Genomic DNA, 26,376 nt, shown 5'->3' on the forward strand with positions numbered 1-26,376 from the left:
ATGAATTTAGGAAATGCTGTTGGCTAATTTTTAGTAAACAAAAATTGTTGAAAATTGTTTCCTCCTTCCTTCCTAGGTATTTGCTCTCACATATTATAGAATGACATCTGCTGGGCCTTGGAGCCAGATGCAAGGGCTCGACTGACTGATGGATAATGGAACCACAAGCCAGTGCAGCGGGGACATCCAACACCTCTGGATGGTCACATTTTTTTCAAAAAATTTCCCCATCTCTTTAGTTATGAGTCCCGGGACTCCTCAGATCTGTTTTGTAAATAACCGTAGTGAACTAGAGCAGGGCTGGTCTTATAAGAAGTATAATTGGAGTATTATTTGAAGGACTCCTTTCATCAGTTTAACAAACATTTATTGAGGACTTATCTATGTCATGCCACTATTACAGTTCTCTGGAAACTGATATAAAAAAATAACATACAAATCAACATTCCTGGTGGAAGAGAACCGATGATAAACAAATAAATAAAATTTGTAGTTTGTAGGAAATTGTTACCTCTATAGTGAAAAATAAAGAATGGAAAGGATCAGGGAATCCTGAGTGAAGAAGAAATTACACTTTCTTTTAAAGATTTTATTTGTTTATTTGAGAGAGAGAGAGCATGAGTCGGGGGAGGGATAGAGGGAGACGGAGAGGGAGAAGCAGACTCCCCACTGAGCAGGGAGCCTGACTCAGGGCTTGATCCCAGGGTCCTGGAATCATGGCCTGAACCAAAGGCAGATGCCCAACCGACTGAGCCACCCAGGTCCCCCAAGAAATTATACTTTTAAATAAGGTGCTCAGGAAAGGATTTCTTGATGAAATATTTTTGACCAGAGACCCATAATAGTTGAGGAAGAGAACATTTTGGATATCTAAGGGAAGTGCACATCAGGCAGAAAAATATAGCAAATGCCAGTGTTTTGAGGCAGGAGTGTACCCCGCAGGCTTGAGTGACAACTAGGTGGCTCACGCCATAGGAATCAAGTGAGTGAGAGGGAATGGGCATGGTGGTTGGAGAGGACATCTGGAGGGAGAGAAGGACTGATCAAGAGGGGCCTTTGAGGATACTGTAAGCAATTTGGATTTTACTTGAGATGGGTAGTTATTGACATGGTCTGGCTTAAATTTTAACAATATCACTTAGCTGCTGGGTCGAAAATAGATTAGAGGGACAATGGTGGGAACAAGAAGACCATTAAAAATCTATGGTTATAAGAAAATGGAAGACAGTGAGTGTCACTTGCACCAGGGTGATGTCAGTTCTCATGGAATTTGCAGCTTGATTAGATATAGAAGATGGGAGAAGAGAGGCGTCAGAGGTTAACTTCGATTTCTTTGGTCCGAGCCATTAGATCAATAGGAGTCTTCATTTATTGATATGAGGAAGAAGGCAAGCTCTTGAACTCCTTGGTATCTGTTCTTTGGCCTGGTCCTTTGATCTGTTGCAGTTCATCCAGGGAGACAATCCATTTCACCTCCTCCCACCATTTCCCAACCGTGTGGAGGTTTGAGAAGCCTGAACCCTCTGATAGTCACCTTGTAGCTCAGAACATGAACAACCCATAAGTTTTATATTTTACCAGCATGATTATTTTCCAACATTTTATTTTATTTTATTTTTTTAAAGATTTTCTTTATTTATTTGAGAGAGAGAATGAGAGACAGAGAGCACGAGAGGGAAGAGGGCAGAGGGAGAAGCAGACCCCCTGCTGAGCAGGGAGCCCGATGCGGGACTCGATCCCGGGACCCCAGGATCGTGACCTGAGCCGAAGGCAGTCGCTTAACCAACTGAGCCACCCAGGCGCCCTATTTTCCAACATTTTAGAAACAGAATAAAAGTACGTGTGTTTTTCTGTGTCTGCTGTTGTAGTGGTTGTTTAAACATCTTCATGTCTTAGAAGGACAATGGTTAGATTCACCCCTCAGAATTTCACTTTGCCCCAAGCAGAAGGCACTTGGAGTGCTTGACTCACTTTTGTGGATGACTTTTAACTGCACTATTGTTTCCATCTTGAACACTTGTTTATTTTAGGCCTCATGACAGATGAGCTCACCCTGATCTTAAAATGCAGAATTTCAGATTGTGTCAGACTATAATTTTATGCTAACTTTGTTTATTCCCCTCTTCAATTACTAAACTTACCACCCTAGACTCTGGAAAATAACCGGAGACACTGTTTGTTTGGTGGCAAATTAGAAGCTGACGTTCCAGCTCTCCCTGAGTGTGACTATGTGTATGCAATTTAATTATATTGAAACTGAGCATTATGGTGTCTAAACGAACTGTCCTTTAGTTTCCGAGATTTACTTCGTGTTTGGGAAAAGCAAGGGAAAGTGGTGAATACCTTTTAAAGTGGAAAATTTTAAAGCCCCAAGCTACAGAGACGGAATGCACATCCATAATATTTACATAAAATATAATCATTTCTTCTGTCCTAACCGGAGAGCTGAGAGCAGAAGTGAGGGCTCAAGCTACTGCCTTTAATCGAGTTACGGGAGTAGATGTTCTAAGGTCTCTATCTTTAGGGCAATGCAATAAACCATGATTATGACTGTGGTTGGGAAAACATCTTAAAAGTAGAATAAGGTAGCAGAGGACTAAGAACGTCTACTTTATGGACTCTGTGGGTTTTATTTTCAGCATTTGTAAATCTATAGTCCGTAAACAGAACAAAGTGGCACAATTTTCATTGTTGCTGGCACAATGGTACCAAGGGTTTAGTTTGGGAACAAAGTCATTAAAAATAACTATGTACAAAGAACTCAGTCATAAATAATGTGCCACAAAGGATCCAAAGAAATCCAAAAGCAATATATGATTTACTTCAGCGTATCTAAAAATCTGCCTGGCTCTGAGTATGGTGAACCCCCAAGGGATTCCTCCAGATGCTCTTCTTTCTCTCCTTTCTTTCTTCTGTCCCCCTTTTCTTCCCTGTCACTCCACTTTCCTCTTCCTCAAAGCTGGCAGCTTGTCAGTCATTCAGGCATTCGGCTGCAGAAGGAGACAAAGAAAGCAAAAAATACAAAATTCCAGAGGCCCCTTTGCCTTTCCACTTGTGTCCCAAATTGTGATGTAGCCTTTCTGGGATTTCTTCTCCTCCATCAGTACTACTTTAAAATGTCATTTTGGGGATGCCTGGGTGGTTCAGTCAGTTGAGCGTCCAACTCTCAATTTTGGCTTAGGTCATGATCTCAGGGTCGTGGGATCGAGTCCTGAGTGGGGGCTCCGAGCTCAGCAGGGAGTCTGCTTCAGATTCTCTCTCTCCCTCTGCCCCTCCTGTTTGTGTTCTCTTTCTAAAATAAATAAGTCAAAAGAAAGAAAGAAAGAAGAAAGGAAGAAAGAAAGAAAGAAAGAAAGAAACAAACAAACAAACAAACAAAACAGGGACACTGACATTGCCTGGAACCAGAAATACAAAAGCCATTCAAGGCCTCTAGGATCTGGCTTGTTTTTCATCTTATCTTTTCCTCTTTCTTAAATTTTTGTCTCTTCTAATTACTTGTGGCTTCCTCGTCGACCTCTCTCTTCCTCTTGTGGCAGACACCCACTGTTGCAGGAAATTCTGCTGTCTCATTCATGTATCATTCACGGATATATAGTGACCTCATTTTGCCACGTCCACAAGCCCTGGCCTCTTCACACTTCCCAGAATTAATTTATTCTGGACTCTCTGTGGATCACGGTTTTCTCCCCTGTGAAGAGTTTCCTGATGGCTTGTCCTTCCCAAACACAATTACTCCCTCCTTCCTTGGGCCTTAACTATGTGTTCTCAAGACAAATATGATATTTAATTGATTTTTTTTAAAAACTGTAGTTTTTTTTCCCTTACTGAATGAGGGCCAAGAAAATATTTACCTTCTTCGCTTTGTCTTCCAGTACCTGTCACATATTAGAATCGTAGATAATTCCTGGATCAATGTGCATATCATATGCCAGGCACAGCCTGTTCTTTTCACAGAAATTGTTATTGAATCTTTACAATTGTATCATTATAAATGCAATGTTTGTTTGCTTGCTTCTTGTGTTTTTGATTTTTTATGAATAAGAAAACTGAAGCTCAGAGGATGCAACGAGTGGGAAGTCACAGGTCTGATTACTGATAGTGACAGGATACAAATGTTATGTTCTCTGCCTTTGGATGGTTCTCTGATTTGATCAGAATCACTAGCACATCTTACTAAAACAGACTGGGGGCCATAACCTTAGAGCTTCTGATTCATTAGGTCTGGAGTGGGGCCAGGTAATTAGTATTTCTGACAAGTTACAAGAGGATGCTGATGCTGCGGGTCCTGGGACCATACTTTGAGGACCACCTCCTTTCATCTTCGTGCATCATAATCTGTGAGCAGCTGCAATCCAAGTGGGACGGGGGAGAGCTGAAACTTTGCAAGGAGTCTAAGAGTTTATTTGTGTATCAAGCATGTGAGCAAATTGAAGAGTCCTAACATCCCATCTACTTCCCTCTCTCCCTAAATGAATTTTCAAATGCAAATAGATGCTGTTCTGGTTACTAGTCCACAAACTCATGTTTAGAAGATGCCACTGCTTTCCTGGGCAATTGTTACCATTATGTGTTCTCTCCTTCCATGGATATTGGAAACACAGTTGCTGTATGTGAAGAGAAATAACATGTTTAACATTACAAAGGGAGATTATCATAAGGTTACAATAAATTATAGCTCAACTTCATGATGGATAACTATACAGCCATTAAAAAAGATGTGGTTAAATGTATTTATGGGAAAAGATGGTAGATATCAGAAGTTGAGTGAAGATAGTAGGTTACTAAAGATATGTGTATTTTCATTGAATCTGTATTCAAGAAATTAATAAAACAAGAATAGCACTTATGTTTGGCTAGTAGTTTAGTAGATGATTTCTTCCTCCACTTTTCTCCTCCTTCCCCCATCCTTTCTTCTTCTCCCTTCCTTTTTTATGTCTATACCTTCTTAATATTCTACAATAAACATCTACAATCAATTTTATAAATTTCTAAAATAATTTTATTTATCAATAAATTTTCTACAATACATATTGCTCACATAATAAATACATACTCCAAATGACGAGAAGCAGCATTCCACACTACAGTCTGCATGTAGACTGTGGCTTCTTCTTAGCCTGGAACTCTCTAGGAAGACCCTGGCTTTAGGAACTCTTATGTGGTACAGCTCTTCCCATCCACCTCCAGGCTTGTCTTCTTGAGGCCATCAATTCTGGAGAGTCCAAGTTCAGAAAGGCACCATTTTGTCCTGTAATACTTCTGGATGGGGCCAGTCAGAAATTGTTGCTCCTTGCTCTGTCCCACAGAAACTCAGTCAGCTTTTATCTTTTCATCGCAGAGAGCCTGCTTGCTTAAAGAACAAGAGAGTTTGCAGGTAGTCTCGGTGCTATGGTTGGTATAATTAGGTCCTCTTACATTAAACAAGATAATAAAAGGGGGAAATATTTCTGTTCCTGTGATTCAGATACTAAGCAGAATTGCTAAGATTTGTGGAGGACTTGCTAGGCCCCAGCACTGTGAAAAGCATGTCATGATGTCATTAATCATATCACAATTCCCCTGGCTCCTCAAACATGACAATAATATCCCCAACACAGCACATTTTAATTGTTCTTTCCTCTGCCTGGAACCTCCTCTCCCTCCATATTTGCAAGACTTGCTTTTTCGCTCCACTTGATTCAGATCTCTGTTCAAAGAGAACCTTCCTGGAGCTGCTTTCTCTGTCACCCTATCGTCTCGATCACCTTAGCTCACATTTTCATCATAGTACATCACAGCAGGTGCCTGATACATGTTTTTAAGTATCTGAATCTTATCTTCATCACAACCCTATGAGGTAGATACTGACATGATCCCTATTTTCAAGGTTGAGAGAGAATTAAGTAAATTGTCCATTTGAACCAAGTTGTCTGACATCTGAGTATATGTTCTTAATCACCATCACATTGGAATGTTCTTTATTGACTGGATGAAGTGTATTGTCTCAGTGTTAAAAACAGACCCTTGAAAGAGCAGAGATGGATAGATAGTAAAATATCTCTGATCATGAAATGCCCAGACACATGACAAATTACTAGGGGTATGTGTATGAAAAATGATGTGTACTTTCAAGCTATCAGCAAGCAATCGAAAATACCTTCTTTTATGAGAGGGTCAAGATAGTTTTGTTTTAAGATCTGTACTTACTGGCAAAATTGATTGCAGTAGGTGCAGAGAGAAATATTTCATTCTCCTCTATCTCTGACAGAGAGTGGAAAGAGGAAACACTGAAAACAGGAAAATATGTGTGATATCTATTGAACAGCAGACACGTAACTCACTGAGCAGCTGAAGAATTAAATCAGAGGTATGTTTTGGCACCCTTTGTAGGCTCTACTCACTTCCTTTAGATTCCTTTTCTTTTTTATCGTGCAAGTCTTGGATCTGGTGCCCCTTTTCTGTCCCTATGCCTGAGCCTTATAGGATGTCACTGACAAGGATCTTCCTAGTCACAGCAAGAAATCAGAAGGACTCTCAAAGGAACAAGAATGGGGAATCAGTGTGGAGCTAAGTCAGCCACACTTCGGTAGCCCTGGACCTGGTCTGAACCAGTAATATTAGGGATACATTGGCCAATATGATTATTGCTCTGGTGTAAAACCTACAGCTTTTGGCAATGCATCAGTTACACTGAAGCTTGAAGTTCCTACACCCTTTCCTTCGGGAACCACCTGGTCCACTTATTCTCATTGCCAGGGCCAAATATCTACCACAAGGAGCTACCCTTCAATAGTCTATACTCTTACAAAATCTGATTTCTATTCTTTGAGAGATTGTTTCTTAAGATAACATAAAGAATTTTCAAAAATTTTAGAAAGTTTTATGAGGAGACAGGATAGCAAATAGGTAAAGTTCTTTCAAAAATTTACATTTCGAAGTCTGTAGGGTAAATATCACTATGTTTGGGGTGGATGACATAATTTTGAGAGGCTTCACGTTTCCCTCCAATCATATTGCCACTTGACACACTGGACCGAGACTGTTCTGAGCTCCAACAGAAACAAAACCTATATTGTCTTCAAGAATCTAGGGCCACCCACTTTGCACATCCCAGTGCAAATTCCAATGAGACCTGGAGGAGGTTAAATCACATGCTGATGTCTGACCACAATCTAGACATGAGTATTGAAGGAAGATTTATTTGCTTCTCCTGGCCACCTGCCTTTTTAGTTTCTTTTCTTCATAGAGAAAAAGGAAAAAAAAATTATATATATAAGCACTCTATTACATTTTCATAGATATGGAATATAAACCAAGGATACCCAAGATACCATACTAGGAATTATAGAAGAATAAATTGAAATAAAAGAAGAAAGCACAAATATATAAGGATATAATTTATTAAGACTTCCCTGAAATAAAAGACTATTTCAACCTATATATTTAAGAGGGATACCAAATGCAAGAATCCAAGGGAATTGTTCCCATCTGTCCCTGAGGAATCTAACATTGAGCAAGATTTAACTAATCGCGAAATGACTGAAGAAGCCACATCAAAGAAATTTGTGTGATCACTAAATCTATTTAACCATAGAATCAAGACTGAAACAAATGTTAAGATTATGAGATCAGATCAAAATGTAAATAATATATTGGGGCGCCTGGGTGGCTCAGTCGTTAAGCGTCTGCCTTGGGCTTAGGTCATGATCCCGGGGTCTTGGGATCGAGCCCCGCATCGGGCTCTCTGCTCGGTGGAAAGCCTGCTTCTCCGTCTCCCACTCCCCCTGCTTGTGTTCCCTCTCGTGCTGTGTCTCTCTCTGTCAAATAAATAAATAAAATATTTTTTAAAAATGTAAATAATATAATCTGCAGTAATTAAAAAATTAGCCAAAGTTAGAAAAGTGAATATTCCGATGTCTTCTGTAAAAGATAAAAGAATAAAGAAGGCTAAGTATATTTAACAACACAAAGGTAAATATAACTAGCACATACACCACCATTGGATTCACAGGGAGTCTATATATATATTTAAAGTTATGAAAAGAGAAAACATCTGAAATAGTATAACAAAAAAAAATCAGTCATATTAATAAATTTAATCAGACTAAACTCACATAGTAGCACTTGGATGACAAAGCAAAATACTATGCTAAAACAAAAGAAAAACTCATGCCGGGTAAATGCTAAGAAAAGGAAAGCAGAGTATCCCACACAAGACGAGACAAAATCACTATAGAAGAAATCGAGAAAGATGTCTAAGAACTTCCTTCTTTTCCAGCTCTCCTCTAAGCATTGTACTCAGATCATTCTCAGCAGAGAATTATAGCAAATTCTATAATAACAGAATAAGTAAAATTACTCTAGTATGTTAAAGAAGAATGGGAGAGCTTAACATCAACACATATATACACAGTGGGTTTTTTTTTATCTTTGCGAAATATAGTTCTATAATGCTACCCAAGAAACAATAATACCATTGAGGAAAAGAATTGCATAGCAGGAGAGAGGGGTGCTGGGGTTGGGGGAGCTCTTCGTTGCACATCTTTTACTGGGGATAGGAAATATAAATACAATTGAATAAAATTAAAGTGGTCTATGGTGGCGAACTGCTCATTTTGTCGAGGGGCCCCTTCACCAGATAAAGACTAAAAGAAGTCATATCCCTATTCAAACCTCAAGAAACCATGGTAGCCTGGGCTTCACAGGCAGGACCAGTCCTGACAAGAAAGCGAGGAAGGGGAGGTGATGGCATGAGTGGGCCAAATCTCTGAGCACTCCCCAGACTCCAGCAGGTGCAGACAACCTCAGTGGTGGCTATGCACGAAGCATCCAAATGGCAAGGGCCAATTGGCTCTGGCAGAACCCCAGGTAATCAGCAATGCACCCAGAGGTGACCTATCTATGTAGGCAGAGGTGAATTTATCACGAAACTAATAGAACTTCCGTTTTGGGGACTCTCCCTTGTCCAGACCCCTGGTATTGTGGAGGAGTTGTTCAGAGTTTAAAATGTTCTATGAGGGGAGGGTAAGCACGCAAGGACTAGGTCTATGAAGTATTTCTGGCAAACTGGGGGACCTGAATCTCCAAGGATTCTGCAACATGTTATGATACATTTCCTCATTCTAAGTAAATACTCACTTGTATACTTAATTATGTACTTAAAACTGATGATTTTATATTTTTTATTTAAAAAGATGGAAATTCTTAAGACTAGGTTTTCGTAAGAGCCTATTATTGCTCTTGCATGTAGGCCTATAGTGTGCTGATGCCACAGACCTAGTTTTGGGATTCTCTTTTCCTCCCACACTTTTAGCCAAGCATGCCAGAAGCAGCTCTAGGAGCGCAGAGCATGCCCAGGTGCAGCGATGGACATAGTGAGTCCAACTACGGTGAGCTCGGTGATTTCCTGCCCCTGGAACAGCAGCGTACTTGTCTGTACACTGACGGTTTGGGGAGCAGCCATCAGATGGCCCCAGGGAGGATTCTCCTGGCCTCTAGAATGAGTTGGAATTTATGATCCATCAGCAAGCAGCTAGGACAGTAGTGACCCCTGGGAATTTCTGACATATCAGACTGGGCTTCCTGCTGAATTGGCAGGTGGGAGATTGAGTCCAGGCACTCTGAAATATCAATTAAAGAATGACATTGAGCTGTGGGCTGCTGAGAACCGCCTGCACTAGTTATGTTGAATTCTGAAATCCCATTAAGCATGTTAAATTGAATCAAGGTGCCTCCTTTGATACCTTATAGCTACCAAACATATGGAAGCAAAAGGGGGTTTAATGGGATTCCAAACATCCCAGAAACCACTTTTTTATACTAATTTCCTGGCTTTTTTTTTTTCATACTCACACTATTTCTTTTTCTTTATGTTCCTTATATTTTTCCAACCAGGACAAACAGTCACTCTTCTGTAATGATTATTCCAGTCCTCGTCTACCTTTCACTCCAAGGATACAAAAAATTGAACCACCTTATTCTCATTTCACAGCTGCTATACACTAGCAGAAAGGGTCCTGAACATGTAATTAATTCAGGCAAAGGAAAATTGAATGAAGAAAGAAAACCATGTGCCATTCAAGTTCAATCATTGTTTTATGACAGTGTGCTCAAGTAGGGCTATAATCATGACAAGGCTTTCAATTATTGATTAGTTAATCATAAAGAAAATATGTATCACTTCTACATACACTTAGCCTTCAAGAGGGACATATTTTAAAGTAAGAAAACTTCAGCAAGATAAATATTTAGTAGATTATTTTTATTGACTCCTGGGAGGAGGGTAAGAGAAATAGAAAAAGTAATGCCAGTTTTTGTATTTTTTAAACAGAGCTGCTGAGGAATTTGTGAAAAGGATCATTTTCGCCAATTGTTTTCCTTGTTCACCCCCTGGCTTTCACCTCACAGTTGGAGAACCGATAATTCCATCAGATGGTGAGTTCCTTAAGAGAGAGCCAATTGCCTCTCTGGCCACTCAGAAGGGTAGCTCTCATGTTACACCACACACAGCAAAAACCTCCTGGACCTTTCACTCTTTCCCCTGATTCCTTGGAGAGAAACCAGTACCAGACTTGGATTCACAGGGTCCCTGCCCTGAATGGGTCCCTGAAAGACCTAGAAAGAGACTAACAATGTGTCACTGGGTTGTGTGTTATAGCCAAACTTGAATATTTTCTCAGATTTCCCAAATAAATTCTTAATCCGACTCCTACTATCATGTGTAAGTCCGTCAACTATAGACTCCTCAGGCCCTTTCACCCTTTTTTAGGAGATATTGGATATGACTCAGAGTCCACATCTCCAACTTGACTCCTAGAGAACTTAGTTCCCTATTCCTTGGTCCTCTCCACCCATACCCCATGCCTCACAAACCTCAAACACAACTATTCTACTTTGTGCTGACATTCTACCTTGGTCTCAGAATGAATCTTATCACCTAAAAACTAGAATACTTCCTAAATAATAAATTCTGAGATCCCATTCTGTGACAAAATCAATCATATTTTCAGTCTCTCACTCCTCCCATTATTCCTTCTCCCCTGAGTTTTCTAATCCCTATACCCTTGCCTTTTGCCCCAGTCTCTCCCATCCCCTGTGTGCTTGTTTTTCTTCCTATCTAGTCTATATACATGACACATCACAGAGGCTTCTATTAAACAGGAGATCAATTATTTTAGAGGGTGGTGGTGTTAGGTTAATGAAACCATCTACTTCCTTATCCTTGAGAGCTGAGGATTGTTGGAGGAAATCATATAATCATGCTGACTGTGACCACTACAAATACGGGTTCCCTCTACTGAGAAATCCTTTTGGCGGTCTCTGATTGACTACTTTTACAATTCCCCACAATAATTATTATAAATCTTCAGCATTTCTTTCAAACCACCGTTACTTCTGCTTTCTTTCCCTACCCAACAGTTAACATTGTCTCCTTCACAAAGAAGGATTAAATAATGGGTATCTTTAATTCATCCAACAAATGGTTATTAAGACACTACTGTTTTGGGGCACTATTGTTGACGCTTAAGATATATCACCAAATAAGTTAGGCAAGGTCCTATTCTCATCTTTAACTTTCCCCTGCCTATCCAAAACAAATCAGAAAATATCGAACAAAGATTTTGAAGTGCTTACTTCATGCTAAGAATTTTTCTTAGCAAAAGATATACAACAAATGAAAAGAACAAATAAAATAGTCTTCCCTTATGGAGTTTTTGTTTTGCTGAGGGGATGGAGAGAAAAGGACAATATAAAATATATATAATTAAAAGTATATATTATATATATATATATACATAATTATATATTACATATATGCTTTTAAATGTATGTATTTTTAATATATAATATGTATATATTATATATAAATATATATTTTATATATATAATATAAATATAAATATATGTATGTATAGTCAGAAGAGCAAGGTAAGGGGAATAAGAAGTGGTGGTAAGGTATAGAATGTAAAGTCAATAAAATTACTAAGTTAAATAACTTTCAGAAATCACAAACAGCTTATAAAGAATGGACATGGGACGAGAAAACATCAGATTCTGTACCCATAAAGAGAGCTGACTTAACATAACAAGCAGCTGAAAAATGGGCATGTCGACTGATTCATCTCTCTTCCCTTCTTTGCCCCTTCTATAAGGCCAAGGCCGAATAATAGCAGTAATGTTCAAAGGTTCTAGAACATAATTTGTCAAGTTAACAAATATTCCAACAGTTTTAGGTTTATGTAAATTCTATGATCCCTGAAGTTAGCATTGGCCTCACACACATTTCTAAAGCCTCCGCCATCTGGCCATCTGTACCTCCGTCTCCAGCTTTCTATGTTACCAAGCAAGAGAACACAACCATCTGCCTTCAGCAAGTACACCCAGTTGCCTTACAGACAGATTTCTATGAATCTCAAACAAACAAACAAAAGGAGTGGAAAGCAATGGACTTAATATGTTTTTCCCAACACCCACCCATCAGTTTCTTTGTTAAATGTTCTGAGCATATGTTTATTAGGTGCTGTGTTTCACTGCACCATTATTCCAACTAAAAATGGATTTTTCCTGTAATTATACATTTCTAAGTAAAAAGCTGTTATTTCTAGCAGAGTTTTCTGTACATAATGGAATTGTATAGTAGAATTATGTTGATGTTTGGCCTCCTAGAATCCTGCCTCCTAGTGCCTCAGTTTCCCTTTGGGGAACTACTTCCTCCTAACCCCCAGCATATGGTTTATAGTGGAGCTGACTCAGATCTCAGCTACCATAAACATGTGTTGCAAAACTGGGCAAATAGAAGCCATACTGATTGTTTTGGGAAAGTTGTGTGATTCACTGAGCTCCAGTGACTTTTATGTCACTGCTAGGAGAGAGTGAACTGCTACTTCTAAGTGCAGCTAGAAGGCTCCTGCACTGTTGGCAGAATGCAAAATGGTTCAACCGCTTTAGAGAATTTTCTGTTTTTTAAAAGAGTAAAACATAACCATACAACCCAGACATTCCACTTCTAGTACCCCTAAAGAAATTTACCCTCACAAAGATGTGTACACCTTTACTCACAGAACCTCCAAACTGGAAACAATCTAAATGCCCATCAGTATGTGAATGGATAGCCAAAATGAAGGTGCCATATGCATTCAATGGGAAAGTACTCAGCAATGAAAAGAATAAAGTACTGATGAATGTAACACATTGGGTGAATCTCAAAATCATTACAGTTCAGTGGGAAAAACTAGACACAAGAGAGTATGTAGTACATGATTCCATTTATTTAAACTTTTAGAAAATAAAAATTAATCTTTAGCGACAGAAATCTTATCAGTTGCTATTTAGGGCTGTGGGGGGCAGGAGGGCAAGAAGAATCTTGAGGGTTATAGGAATGTTTCTTCATTGGCAGTGGTGGTGATGCACAGAGTATACAGCTGTTAATGTTCATCAAATTGTGCACTTTGAATACACTCAAATAAGTTATACCTTGGTAAAGTTAAAAATTGAACGAATAATAAAACCAATTTGAAATCGCTCTGCTTTTTATTATCAACATGTGCCAACAATTCTAAATGATCTTTTGTCAATCTACATTTTAAACAATTTCTCCAGTTATGTTGCTTTCTATGTGAAAGTTAATTCAGGGAACTGCTGACTATACGCTTGGCTCCCAGCTCTGTGGACTTACTATGGATCATTGTTTTGAGAGTACCGCCTCAACAGTTTGAAATAGTTTGGACTCTCTCTGAGTACAGGTGATCTGTGATGTACAGGTAAATGTTTAACAATCGGATCCCTGAAGAAATAACCTTGAGTTGTTGTACTTCCTGATTTCTTTGGTATGCTACACCTTCCACGACTAATCTCAAACTGCCAATCTGATGACACTGAGCAAAGAGTTGGGAAGAGATGCTCACAATAGCCACTAAGTCAATGTGGGTCTACACCAGGACAGTGCTGAGTTGGATGATCCTGTCTTTGTGGTACTACAGATTCCTACATTTAAGCACTATGCTTAAATAAGCATGATCCCAGTGATTATATAGTTAAGAAAACAGAACTTTAATTACTTCAGCTCATCATTCTATTTGCAAATTGTTATCTGAAACTTGCAGAGTTTACTCTTTGGAAGCACTTACATATGTGTCTTTGTTCTGTTTCTTTAATGCAATAATGTAATTAAAAAGTATTAATTATTGTTTTCCTTTTTTATTATAGCATTTAATTAATTTGTTTCCACTTGCATAGTTACATATACAAGGTTCAACGAAAGAAAATTTTTATGTCTATGCTTCTTTTTTGGAATTATTACTATTTATTTCACTTTGTGAATATTACTGAAAATAATTTTCTTTATAGTGGAGAGGTGTTTCAAAATGGTCCACTCCCAATTTACTAAATAGGCCACTGAATAGATTGATTATATAAATCTGGAAAGTCAGCTATAAACCAAAATATCATTTTAAATAAAGATTCCAAATGTGGACAGAGAGTTTACTATAAAAGTAAAAGCCAGACTTGGTACTAGATGTATTATTTCTAATTTGTGCACAATTCATTTGCCTACCAAAACATAAACTAGAATGAAATTTGTTGCTAGTTTCTAATCCATACTGCCATAAAACTTCTGTGGTTTCTATTTTTAGCTTCTTTTTCAGTAAAATAAATAAATTGCAATTGACAATACCTGTCAACTTTTCTAGATTTAAAATTCTGATATACAGGCAGGTACTATCATTTCCTTTTTAGCACTGACAAATTTGTAGCAAAGAAAAGTAAAATGATCTAGGAAACAAAACTAGGAAAGGCAAATTCAGGTCTTGTAACTCAGTCTCTAGTGAATCCCTACATGATTCTTTAACCCACAGAATTATTTGATCCATCAAACATTTTTTACAAACTGAAAATGAAACAAATCTTGAGCTTTGAAAACCTTTTTCCTGGAATCCAAAAACAATAGATAGTATTTATTAAGCACTTAACATGTCTGTCACTGTTCTAATTATTTTATGAAGATCACCTCACCTATTTCATAGAAGTCCAAAATTTTAGGGGTGCTTGGGTGGTTGAGTTGGTTAAGCATCCAACTCTTGATTTTGGTTCAGGTCATGATCTCAGGGTCTTGAGATCGAGCCCCACATCTGCCCCACATCAGGCTCTCTGCTCAGCAGGGAGTCTGTTTGAAATTCTCTCTCTCTCCCTCTGCCCCTCCCCTGGCTCACATACACTCTCTCTCTTTCTCAAATAAATAAATCCTTAAAAAAAGTCCAAAATTTTAATGTCTCCATTTTCCACAGATGAGAAAACTGAGGCATAGTATTTGAAATAACAAGTTCATAGTCAAAGAGTTAATGAGTGGAAGCAGAAAGCTAAAACTGTCGGTCTTCCTTTAAAGCCCATGTTAACATCAGTGCTGATAATTCTGGCATTAAATATTAAAGCACATAGATAATTTCCATTTCAGTTTGGCTTGTGTTTATAAACCCAAAAACTTCCTGGTAAGAGATTCAAAAGTTCAGAAATGGAAAGTATACATGAAAAGAAGGTTTGGAGTTTGCTATGATTCTAGTCAAAATTTCCATCCTCCTATAAATATTCCTCTGAACTCAGAAGCAAGAATATTTATAATTCGTGTTACTGTTCTTTTTATCTCTGTCCAGGTAATCAGTATGTGACAGCAACTTACCTTGAAAAGTGTCACTATTTTTTAGGGTAAAGAACAGATCTGTCATGGCCATCAATCCAGAATACCATCACTATGATAAAAAGAAACTAACTATTCATCTATTCGGTCCATTTTTTTTTTTTTTAAGAAAGAAAAAGACATTGAAGATAGGTTTTCTTGTTAAAGCTAGCAGAGGCTGTGTGCTTCCATGTTGAATAGTGTTCCTGAGTTATTTTGCAGGTAGGTAAGGAAAAGGATGTGGAAGGCAGAAGACGGTGCTTCTGTGTTGAATTAATGTGGTATGTAAAATCTATGTGTCACATTTAGGTAGTATTTTTTTATGCATAAAATCCTTGAACTCAAAAGTAATTTTACAGAAAAAAGATATGTGCATGGAATATTCATTTCAATGAGTTCAGCACTTCTGAAGACCCTTTCTTCAGGCAAGAGTGAAAAATACTGAGTATTAAAGGCTGGACTGTCATTCTAGTTGAAGCATTTACTGGCCAGGAAATCTGGCCTAATCCCTTCGCTTCTCTTAACCTCAGATTTTCATCTGTAAAACTGTGACAATACAGAATGTTGTGAGCTTAGTGGTCAGAAAGACACTGTGCAAAAGCCAGTGATAACTATAGCTCTTATTCATCATTTCATGACATGCTACTCTCTACTTCCCCTACTCTCAGCAAACCTAGCAATGGATAGTCAACATCCATTGTCTGGAGATACATGATGAAAATTTCCTATGCTCCTCTTCTCTTCAAGCAATGATGCATTATTTATTATAAATATATGTATTTACTTATTTCATATGTACCCCGATATATCTGCCTTATCTATTTTAGATATGCACCACAAGTGCACCAACTTTGGTTCATACGCTGTTATCATGGTGTAATTATCTACTTATACTTTTGTCCCTCCAATGTACAAGAGCTTCCAAAGAGTAGGTGCTGTGCCCCATTCATTTTTCTATCCTCATCATCTTAGCACAGCATCTTTGCAAATGTTTCTTGAATGGGTGAATGAGGGTTTCTTTTGCTTCATATAGTGATCATTGCTGTATGCTAAGAGGCATTCGGACGTTTCTTTTGATGACAGCAATGAAACGAAAGTTAAAAATAATGAGTTTAAAAGTTAGCTATTTAATAATATAGTAATAGAGAATAATCTAATTATCAGTAAATAAATATGTTTTAAAATCAAAAGATCAGATCTTTAAATGGGCTTCACTACCATTGAAGGTATATATGTTTTAGCATCTTTCCAGTAAACAGCTCACTACTCTATTCCAAAAATAAAAATGCTCCATATAAAATATGATCCTGGATTTTAAAACAGTAAGGATTCCACAATCTATCCATACACTTTACTCAACAAATACTTATTGAATTTAATACGTTAACACTTTGTTAGCTGCTCGGGATGTTATGATGGGTCAGATGCAAAGCATGTCTGCCCCACGTTGCTCACAGCCTCCTGGGGAAGAGAAGCATATGGAAGAGTTACCGGTGATACAAGGTGCCATGAGGGCTATGATGGAAGCAGAGGGAGCAGGGGCAACATAGGAAGGCACACCCTGCCGTCTGAAAGCTCTAGCAGTCACCGGAGTTCACTGTGACACTTCACGACTCTCAAAGTGCAATCTCATTGCTTAAGATGTCCACTTCCATTCAAAGTTACCCCTTTCAGCTCTAAATGCTTTTCTAAAACATTTTTTGTCCCTTTAATTTTCTTTCAGTTTTACTTATCAACTAAAACAGTAACCCATTTTGAATGTTAGAGGGTTTAAACACTAAATCTAAAGTCCTTTAGAGGAAGCATTTCAAAGCTAACCCTGAAACACTTTGAGGACTTGTGAACTAAGATAATAAGAAACTTTACGCAACAATAAAGAAACAAAGTCCAACAACATTCATACATAAAGTCAGGGAGACTTTCCATTAGAACTATTTGCAGCGGACACCTGGCCACCATCTCTCTTAAATTTTATGATCTTTCCTTAACACGTGCAGAAACAGGGCGCTCCCCCTCAGAAAGGCTATCTTCCATTTTTGGATACCCTTAATCATTTCAAAGGTTTCATTTTACCACAGCCCGGGGAGGAGGGGGAACATGTTTAACTTCCTCTGAACCTACTAGAAAATATCTCATTTATCTCTTACATGATAAACCCTCCCTTACTTAAAGACAGCTGTTATTGCCCTGTAAAACCTTCTTTCCTTTAGATGAAACTTGCCAGTTCCTTTAACTATGCCCCTTGTTACTTGGTGCCCACGATTTGTTATTCGACACATACTTACTGAGCACCAATTTCACACTAGACCCACAGCTAGGCACTGGAGATACAAAAGGGGTTCAAATATGCATTGATTTTTCCAATCTTTGTATGGATCTCTTTTGGATGGACTTTAATATGGCAATGTCTTACTTAAAATATACTTTGTGTGGTCATACCACTGAATAGAAATGATGCTGAGATGTTATCTTCATAAATAGCCATTTTATACTTTTGTGTATACTTGGATGTATAATAATTAAAATCTTCTGGAACTTTTTTAATATGAAGAAATGTTAAGCCACATTTCTCCCTTCTTTGTTAATATTTAATTTTTTAAAGTCTAAAACTTTCTATTTTCTCTGTTAAACTTCATGTTGTTTATTTGATCTATCAAAATTAAGTTGCACTTTTATTGTATTAGCTATTCTTTATAATTGCCTGCATCTAAAATTTTTCAAAATATGCCTCGGTCTTCATTTATGGTGTAGATTTTGTAGAATGCCAGTGGATATTCTAGGACTATAACCCGCAGTTAGTTTTGCACCCTAGGTTGTAACTCATATGAACTTTGACTCTCTACCAAAAAAAAGAGTCACATCATAGAAAGTAGAAAATACCTGTTTGTATTAGATTCCCATTCTAGTGTCTATACTAAGTATGCTTTATGACCCTGGGCAATTTAATGACCTTGTAGCCTTGACTTCCTTTTTTTGTAAAAGTAATGATACCTTTTAAATCCCTATATGTGTATAAAATTTGAATTCCTATGTGTGTATAAAATTTCACTGGTGTTCAAATCTTCTTGATCTCAGGCTCTTATTTAATATATTCATTGCTATATACCCAGAACTCATATGAATATGTGTAGTAAATTTACAAAAAAGTAACGGCTGAATAAATACATGGCATACAGTAGATATCAATAAACGTAGGTTTAACTTCTCCTTCCCTTACCTACCTTGAACCTAATTTCTTCTTGGCAAAGTTTTACCCCGGACACTTTGAAGATCATTGTCTTTCATATGGAAAGTAGAAGTAAAATAAACATTGGCTTGTTCTCCTTTCTCCCTTTTAACATCACATCAGAGCCAAGACTAATCCTTCCTTATTTTTTTTATTCATAGCAGAAAAATAGACATTTTTTTTGTCCTCAGTATATTTCACAAACCCTAGCTTTTTCTGAGTTTTAATATTTTTGTAATGAATTTTCTGGTTAGAATACTTCTTTATATTCTTCCTTTGAAATGTGCCTCTTCTTCCATCATCTGTGCATAGATAACTCCCTGTAGAGCTACACTGATTTCTTTAGAAGTCACCTTTTTTTTCGTTTTGAGGGGATTATTTATGATTCAATTATCAGAATTTATTTTCTTAGAGATTCCTGTCCTTTTTGAATTACCCTCTTCTTTTAAGTTGCTGAACATAGACTTATGGGTTTTTTATGAATATTTTGAAGCTGCTTTCCTAAAGGCCAGTGCACACATCAGACTATAGCTTGTATATAATGTTCCTGTGATTTTTTCTGCCAATGTTTAAACACCAAAAATCACCTCTTCATTTTTTCTTGCAATGATTTTCAAAGTAGCAATCTTTATAGTTGCTTCCATCACCTTCTAGAAAATGCATCTATTAGTGAGAGAAGTCAATAAGGTACAGGGTTTTTTCTTTAAATGAAATGAGGCTTCCAAAAGACATCTTTCTGTATAAGGGTTTCAATACACTTCCCTGTATCTTTTGCATATTAACTACATGCCTCTATTGGTCTAATATGTTAACTCCTGCAAGAGCAGTGGCTAGTGCTTTTGTCTTCCGGCCTTTATTTTCACTCAAATAACCTCCAAATGCATACTACCACAATAACCCCATGATTCCGCCTACAGATGAATGCTATGATAACTTGGAGGAGACTTAGTTATGTGCTCAGTGAGATTCTTACCCCAAAAAAATGTAAGCAGGAAGATACTGGGTCAGGCTGAAGTGACCTAGTGTGACATAGTGTGATCAATCCAAATTTTAGGGCTGACCCTGGGGTGGGGATGAGATGAACAGAAGTTCATTATATAATTTTCCTTGTAGTAAACCAAGCTTGAGTCCATCTGGTGGGGAAAAATGTGGCAGCATTAGTTCACACTGTAGGATGGAACTGGAAGTCAGATGTACAGACAGAACCTTCAAGTCTAAGCAAAGATGGGAGAAGAAGGAGTAGGTATATCTTCTTACCCACCCAAGGGGACCACCCCTTCTAACCATTTAAGTCCCATAAATAAAGATTTCTTTTCTATTTTCATAGTGTAGCCAAGTGCTCCAACCACCATGTCCTATAGATACTTTTGAGACAATATATACCTCCTTCTATAATTTCAAGTTTACCTTGTTGAATACCCATATCCTGATGCACAGTCATCTCAAGAAACAAATGCTCCTCATGGATCTTCTCTCTGTTATTTTATCCTGAGAATTAGTGGACATTCTTTTCAATATTGTTCTTCCGTATGTTTTCATTGGGTTGTTTTATTAGTGTATTATCTTTCTCTAACTCAAATTCAGCTTAAAACAATAATCAGCTTAGCTAGTTATTTACTGGTGGTATCAGTAATCAACATAGCTAGTTGTTAAGAATAAAGTACACACCATCTATTTGATGGCATGCAGAGCAGACTAACTGGAATAACAATCTCAAAAATCTCAGTGACTAAATACAATAAAGGTTTGTTTTCTTTTTTGTAACCTAATGTCAATAGAGACTCTGTTCCCCACAATCATTTAGGGACACAGCATACTTGGATTAAGGGGTCTTACCATTCCTTAGGGCTTTGGAGTCCTCAACTGGATCTTCAGGGTCAGGTTGATAGATGAGTGAATAGAAAGAGTGTTCCACTTTTAATCAAATTAACCTAGACATGTATTACTTTATTCATATTCCATCGGAGAGAATTTATCCCATGATCCCCAATGAAAGGAATTTAGAATGTAATGTAGTGATGTGTCAAGAAAAATGAAAACCTGGGTATTAATGAAAATACTAGGCTGTATCTCCCACAGAATAATTCCATCTTTTTATTACTATAAAGTGTTATTTAGTGGGTCAAATAGTTCTTTCCCTTCTATTTTTTTTTTGCTACCATCCACATTATCTATTATTTGTTTTTCTTCCTTTCTCTTTCAAAAAGAAGGCATTGAAATAAAGTCTTTGTTCAGATATATTTTATTTCCCTACTCCAAACTTTGAAACTATTAAATATAGGCCTGCTCTCTTGAAAGCTTTCATTTATATGCAACTTTGTGCGTCAGGTAAAGCAAGGTATGATCAATAGGTTTGAATTGTTTAATGTTTCTCTTCATCATCTCTTTCATATAGTAAAATAAAAAAGCCATATTAGGTGGTTATAAAAAACCGTATTAGGTGGCTGCCTCTAAATGTTTGTTTGAGTAAAGGAATCACTACCCACCACTATAAATCTTTTCAATATCAAGATTAAAACAGATCTTTTTCCTGATTATTCTTTAGAGTATGAGTACTGGTTCTTCCTCACAAGATTTCTTTCATCCTCCAAAGACATCATTTTTTACCTGTAATGGAATGTGCTTTTGAATCAGACATATCTAGGCTTGAATTCAAACCCTGACACTTATTAGTCACATGATATTGGCCAAGTTACTTAAACTGTCTGAACTTCAATATCTTCATCAGTAAAATAGAGAAAAAGTCAGTTATTCTGGGTTGGTTTGGAAGGATCTGAGAGCATGTGTGTGAACACCTGATATCCATTTGAGGAATGGTGTTTATTTTTCTATTTCTCTTTTGAATTACATTTTTCTTTTGAATAATTTTTTATTTTATTTTTGCATGCTTTATGAATTTTCTGGATCTTCCTTCTTGATTATTTCCTAGAGCCAGGGCATTGAAAAGTTTGGATCAAATCTTTCACCTTCTCCTTCTACAGGAAAACCAGCTAGACTAATTGTTTATATTAGTGGTCTTCAATCAAAAAAAAAATTTCTAGAACACGCTTCTTGGAAATTACTGAAGAATTCTGATGTCTCCCAGCTACCTTTGGTCTCAGGTTCCCTGCAGTCTTTTGCAGCTCTGTTATACATTAACATAGTAAACTATCTATTCCTTTTCTGGGCATTTAATGGGTTTTGAGGGTTTTGCTCATACCTGACTTATTCATTTTTCCTTACATGTAATTTTGGCTAGCCTCAACTATTATCAATTACTTTAATTTAATGCCAAGGGTACATTAGTAATCATGAAAGTGATCATCTTTTCCTTGCTACTAAGAAAGCTACAGTTCACAATGATTGGTCTATGGAAATGTCTCTTTATTAAGAAATATGCATTGGATGTAAATTCTAATTTATAATGTGCACTTCTTTAAATATAATTCTAATTGAAACATTAACACATATTTTGTTTTCAACTACACTCTTACATCTAAAGAGAGAAAAGGCTGAAAACCTGTGGTCATCATCTCCTAGTAAAATTTTAAAGTGTTTTTAAAAGGCCTGATTTTGTTGTTAGTTAACTATTCTTTAGCATTTATATCACATGTCAATTTTTGAAATCTTGGTTATATTATCAAATATGTGTGCAGAAAATCGTTTTAGTTATGTGAATACTAATTTTAAACATGACAACTTTTTAACATTTAAACACTATTACTTTAACATATAGTACCATTTATTTTATATTGACATTCATTTGTCCAATTTTCTGGAGTAAGTCTTCTGTGTATACTCATTAGATTTTTCCATAGTATACTTTCTGTAGTCCAAAATGGTAGAATTTAAAGAATTTACACATGGAGACACAGGCACTATATTTTTATAATCCTACATAGCATTTTATTATTTCTACTCACTATTAATAAAGAAAGAAAACAAACTAGTGAAATTTACACAATGATCTCTACCAGGAATTAAAATTGACAGTCAGAAGAGAGAATAAATGTGGAACAAAGGCTGAAATACTCTTGGGATCACACCTTCCCACACTGCTCATTATTACAGTGGACCCAGGACAAAAAGAATGAACTCTTTGTGATCAAAGAAAAAGAACACGAGATTTGCATCTGGGTAGATAGTGATTGAAATTTTCAGACTCCTAGAAAATTGAAGTGTGACCCAAACATACACTTCTGTGTGGTTTCCTTTGAGACAGCCAAAAGTATGAGATAATAATTCCAAGCATCTCAAATACCAAGAGATGCCAAGACTGATGCATTGTTTCCTATTTCATGAGCTCGGGACAGGATGCTCAGCTCATAAACACATTTAGGGAGCTTTATAAGACACAAAATCACTTACACAGCACTATGAGTCTCCATTTTTAATTCCCTTTCAAATTAATTTTATGACTTCTCAGGGAGTCTGTTCAATTCCCTACACAGATCATGAAATTTTGATTAAACATTTAATGAGATTCTTTGCATAGATCTGTCTTATTTCCCAAGCTCCTTTATTCCACCATGTCTATTCAACTCAGTGGCCCATCTCTAAAATAAACTATTAAAGGAACTCATTATCCTTTTATAGTTTTACATCACACAGTCTTTTCAGTCTAGTTTCCATAATCACAAGCTTTTAAAAAATCTGTATCTATCTATTGTTGAAAGCCTACTATGTGCTAGTCAATGTGCTGAAGGATAAATAAGACAGAGATGAACAAAACTGATGATTTCTTCTGTCAAATAATTCACAGTATATTTGGAAACCTCAAAAAAGGTATTTACAATATAAAGGTGAAATAAACACAAATTACTATAAAATACCTAGTATTCTAGATTTACAAGTCAGTGCAAACAATAAAATTAATCACTGCATGGTCTAACCCTTTTGACCCTCCTACTGATAAATAAATACACAGGATATCATATGAATATATATATAAAAGTAACCTTTGTCTTATAATTATGGTGATAGCTATTAACATATCTGATATGCAATATTTCAAGCATAGGCCAAAGATAAGTAAAAGGTAATATTAAATTATATTAAAATAAGGTAAAATAATGATGGAAGGTAAAATAATGATGGAAGAAGAAATTAAAGCATCTATGATGCCACAATGGAGAACAGAGAATAGTGAGGAGGAAGCAACTAACTGCATGGGGCTGAGGGGTTAGGCAACGCTTGACAAGGGAGTCACATTTGTATTTAGATTCAAAGAATAGACATTTAGATAGATACATGGCTGGCTAGCTAGCTAGGTAATTAGATGATTAGGTGATAGATAAATGATAGATGGATAAATAGACTAGATAGATAGGTAGATAGATAGATATAGGAGTTCATGGCCAGGAAGAAATCAGAGAGAATATCCTAGTCAGTAAGAGTAAATGCATGAAAATGTGACAGATGCCATGGCAAGTTTGGGGAATGGTGAAAATAATTGATTTTTGCCAAACGTTAGAGAGTCATTATCATGCAAACAAGGGAGGGTTGAGAGTGTGAACTTTTTTTTTTTTTTTTTTGGTCAGAGCTGCAAAAGGATTTATAGATTTAGTTAAACTGGTTATCACTCTGATTTTTGAAGGAGAATGTGCCTGAAGTAGGACACCAATTGCAACACCCTTGCAAAGTACTTTACCACCAAGAAGATGAGATCTAATGCTTTGAAAAGCAGAAATTGGTGCAAGAACTATCTTAAGTAGAAAGAAAAAAAAATTGGTGACTAATTAGATAGAAGGATTAAATAAGAAACAAAGAAGACTTTGGTGGATGGAGGTTGTTGATTTATTTATTCAGAATTAGGAAAAAACCTCATAGATTTTATGGACAAAATGAGATAAAAAATAGAATTATTTACTTGTGATGCCTATGACACATCTAAATAGGAATATCCAAAAAGATATTATAAATATAAATTGGAGCTCAAAATAGAGGTTGAGGTTAGGTGTAATGGTTACCTTGCTGTGATAGAGTTATAGTTGAAACCAAATAGAGAAGGCTGATAATAAGTCATAAAGCATTTTTCATTAACCTCTGCTATGTTTAGTGTTTTAGGCCAAAATCACTTTTGATAAATCAAATTGTTTTAGTTATCTCATTCAAATAGCACTGTATTAGAAGTTAGAGTACTATTGTTTGAGTTAGTCAAACTTCTAAATTTTCTCCATCTCAGTTTCCCCATTGATAAAGTATTTATGAAAGTAGTTGTTTTCTGGGTTATTGAAATTTTCAAGAAAATATAAAATGAGGGGAAAAAAACTAACTAAAATATGTTTGCAAGAGGTTCATTTTAAATTTAAAATCCAGATATACTGAAAATAAAAAGGTAAAAAAAAGATATTGTGCAAACAGTAAGCATACAAAAGCTGACATGGCTATATTAAATATTGGACAAAATTATTTCAAGAGACGGGCGCCTGGGTGGCTCAGTTGGTTAAGCGACTGCCTTCGGCTCAGGTCATGATCCTGGAGTCCCGGGATCGAGTCCCACATCGGGCTCCCTGCTCAGCAGGGAGTCTGCTTCTCCCTCTGACCCTCCTCCCTCTCATGCTCTCTGTCTCTCATTCTCTCTGTCTCTCATTCTCTCTGTCTCAAATAAATAAATAAAATCTTTAAAAAAAAATTATTTCAAGAGAAAAATCATCATAAATAAAGATATTGCATAATGATAGAATGAAAAGCTGACATAAGAGAAAAATATAGATTAACCCACAATCATAGATGGAGATTTTAGTATTCAACTCTTATCAGTTGATAGATAAGAAAAAAATATCTAAAATGATACAAAAGATTTTTATAACATTATCAACTACTTTGAACTTACTAACATTTATAGAACACTTCACCCAAAAACTACAGAACACACATTATTTTTGCATGGACATAGAATGTTCACTAAATTAAATCATATGCTGGGCCATAAAACAAATGTCAATATATTTCAAAATAATGAAATTATTCAGAATATGCTCTGAACAGAGCAAAATTAAACTAAAATCTGGTAACAATGTTACTAAAATTCAGTAATATAAGATATCTAATCTCACCTCAAGTATTTTGAATTTAAACAACATACTTTTAAATAACCCAGGGATCAAAGAAGAATCACAAAGTTTCTGAAAATATTGTTTTTTTTTTTTTTAAAGATTTTATTTATTTATTTGACAGAGAGAGACACAGCGAGAGAGGGAACACAAGCAGGGGGAATGGGAGAGGGAGAAGCAGGCTCCCCACAGAGCAGGGAGCCCGATGTGGGACTCGATCCCAGGACGCTGGGATCATGACCTGAGCGGAAGGCAGTCGCTCAACCGACTGAGCCACCCAGGCGCCCCTGAAAATATTGTTAACCAGATAATAAAATACACTACATCAATATATCTAGGATATATCTTTAGAGAATGAGAAAAGCTTAAAATCAGTATTATCAGTGTCCATCTTAAGAAGTGACAAAATGAAGAGTAAATCAAGCCAAAATAAAGGACAAAAAAGAAATAACAAGAAAAAAAAT

The sequence above is a fragment of the Neomonachus schauinslandi genome, chromosome 2, assembly GCF_002201575.2.
Source record: "Neomonachus schauinslandi chromosome 2, ASM220157v2, whole genome shotgun sequence".
NCBI lineage: Eukaryota > Metazoa > Chordata > Mammalia > Carnivora > Phocidae > Neomonachus > Neomonachus schauinslandi.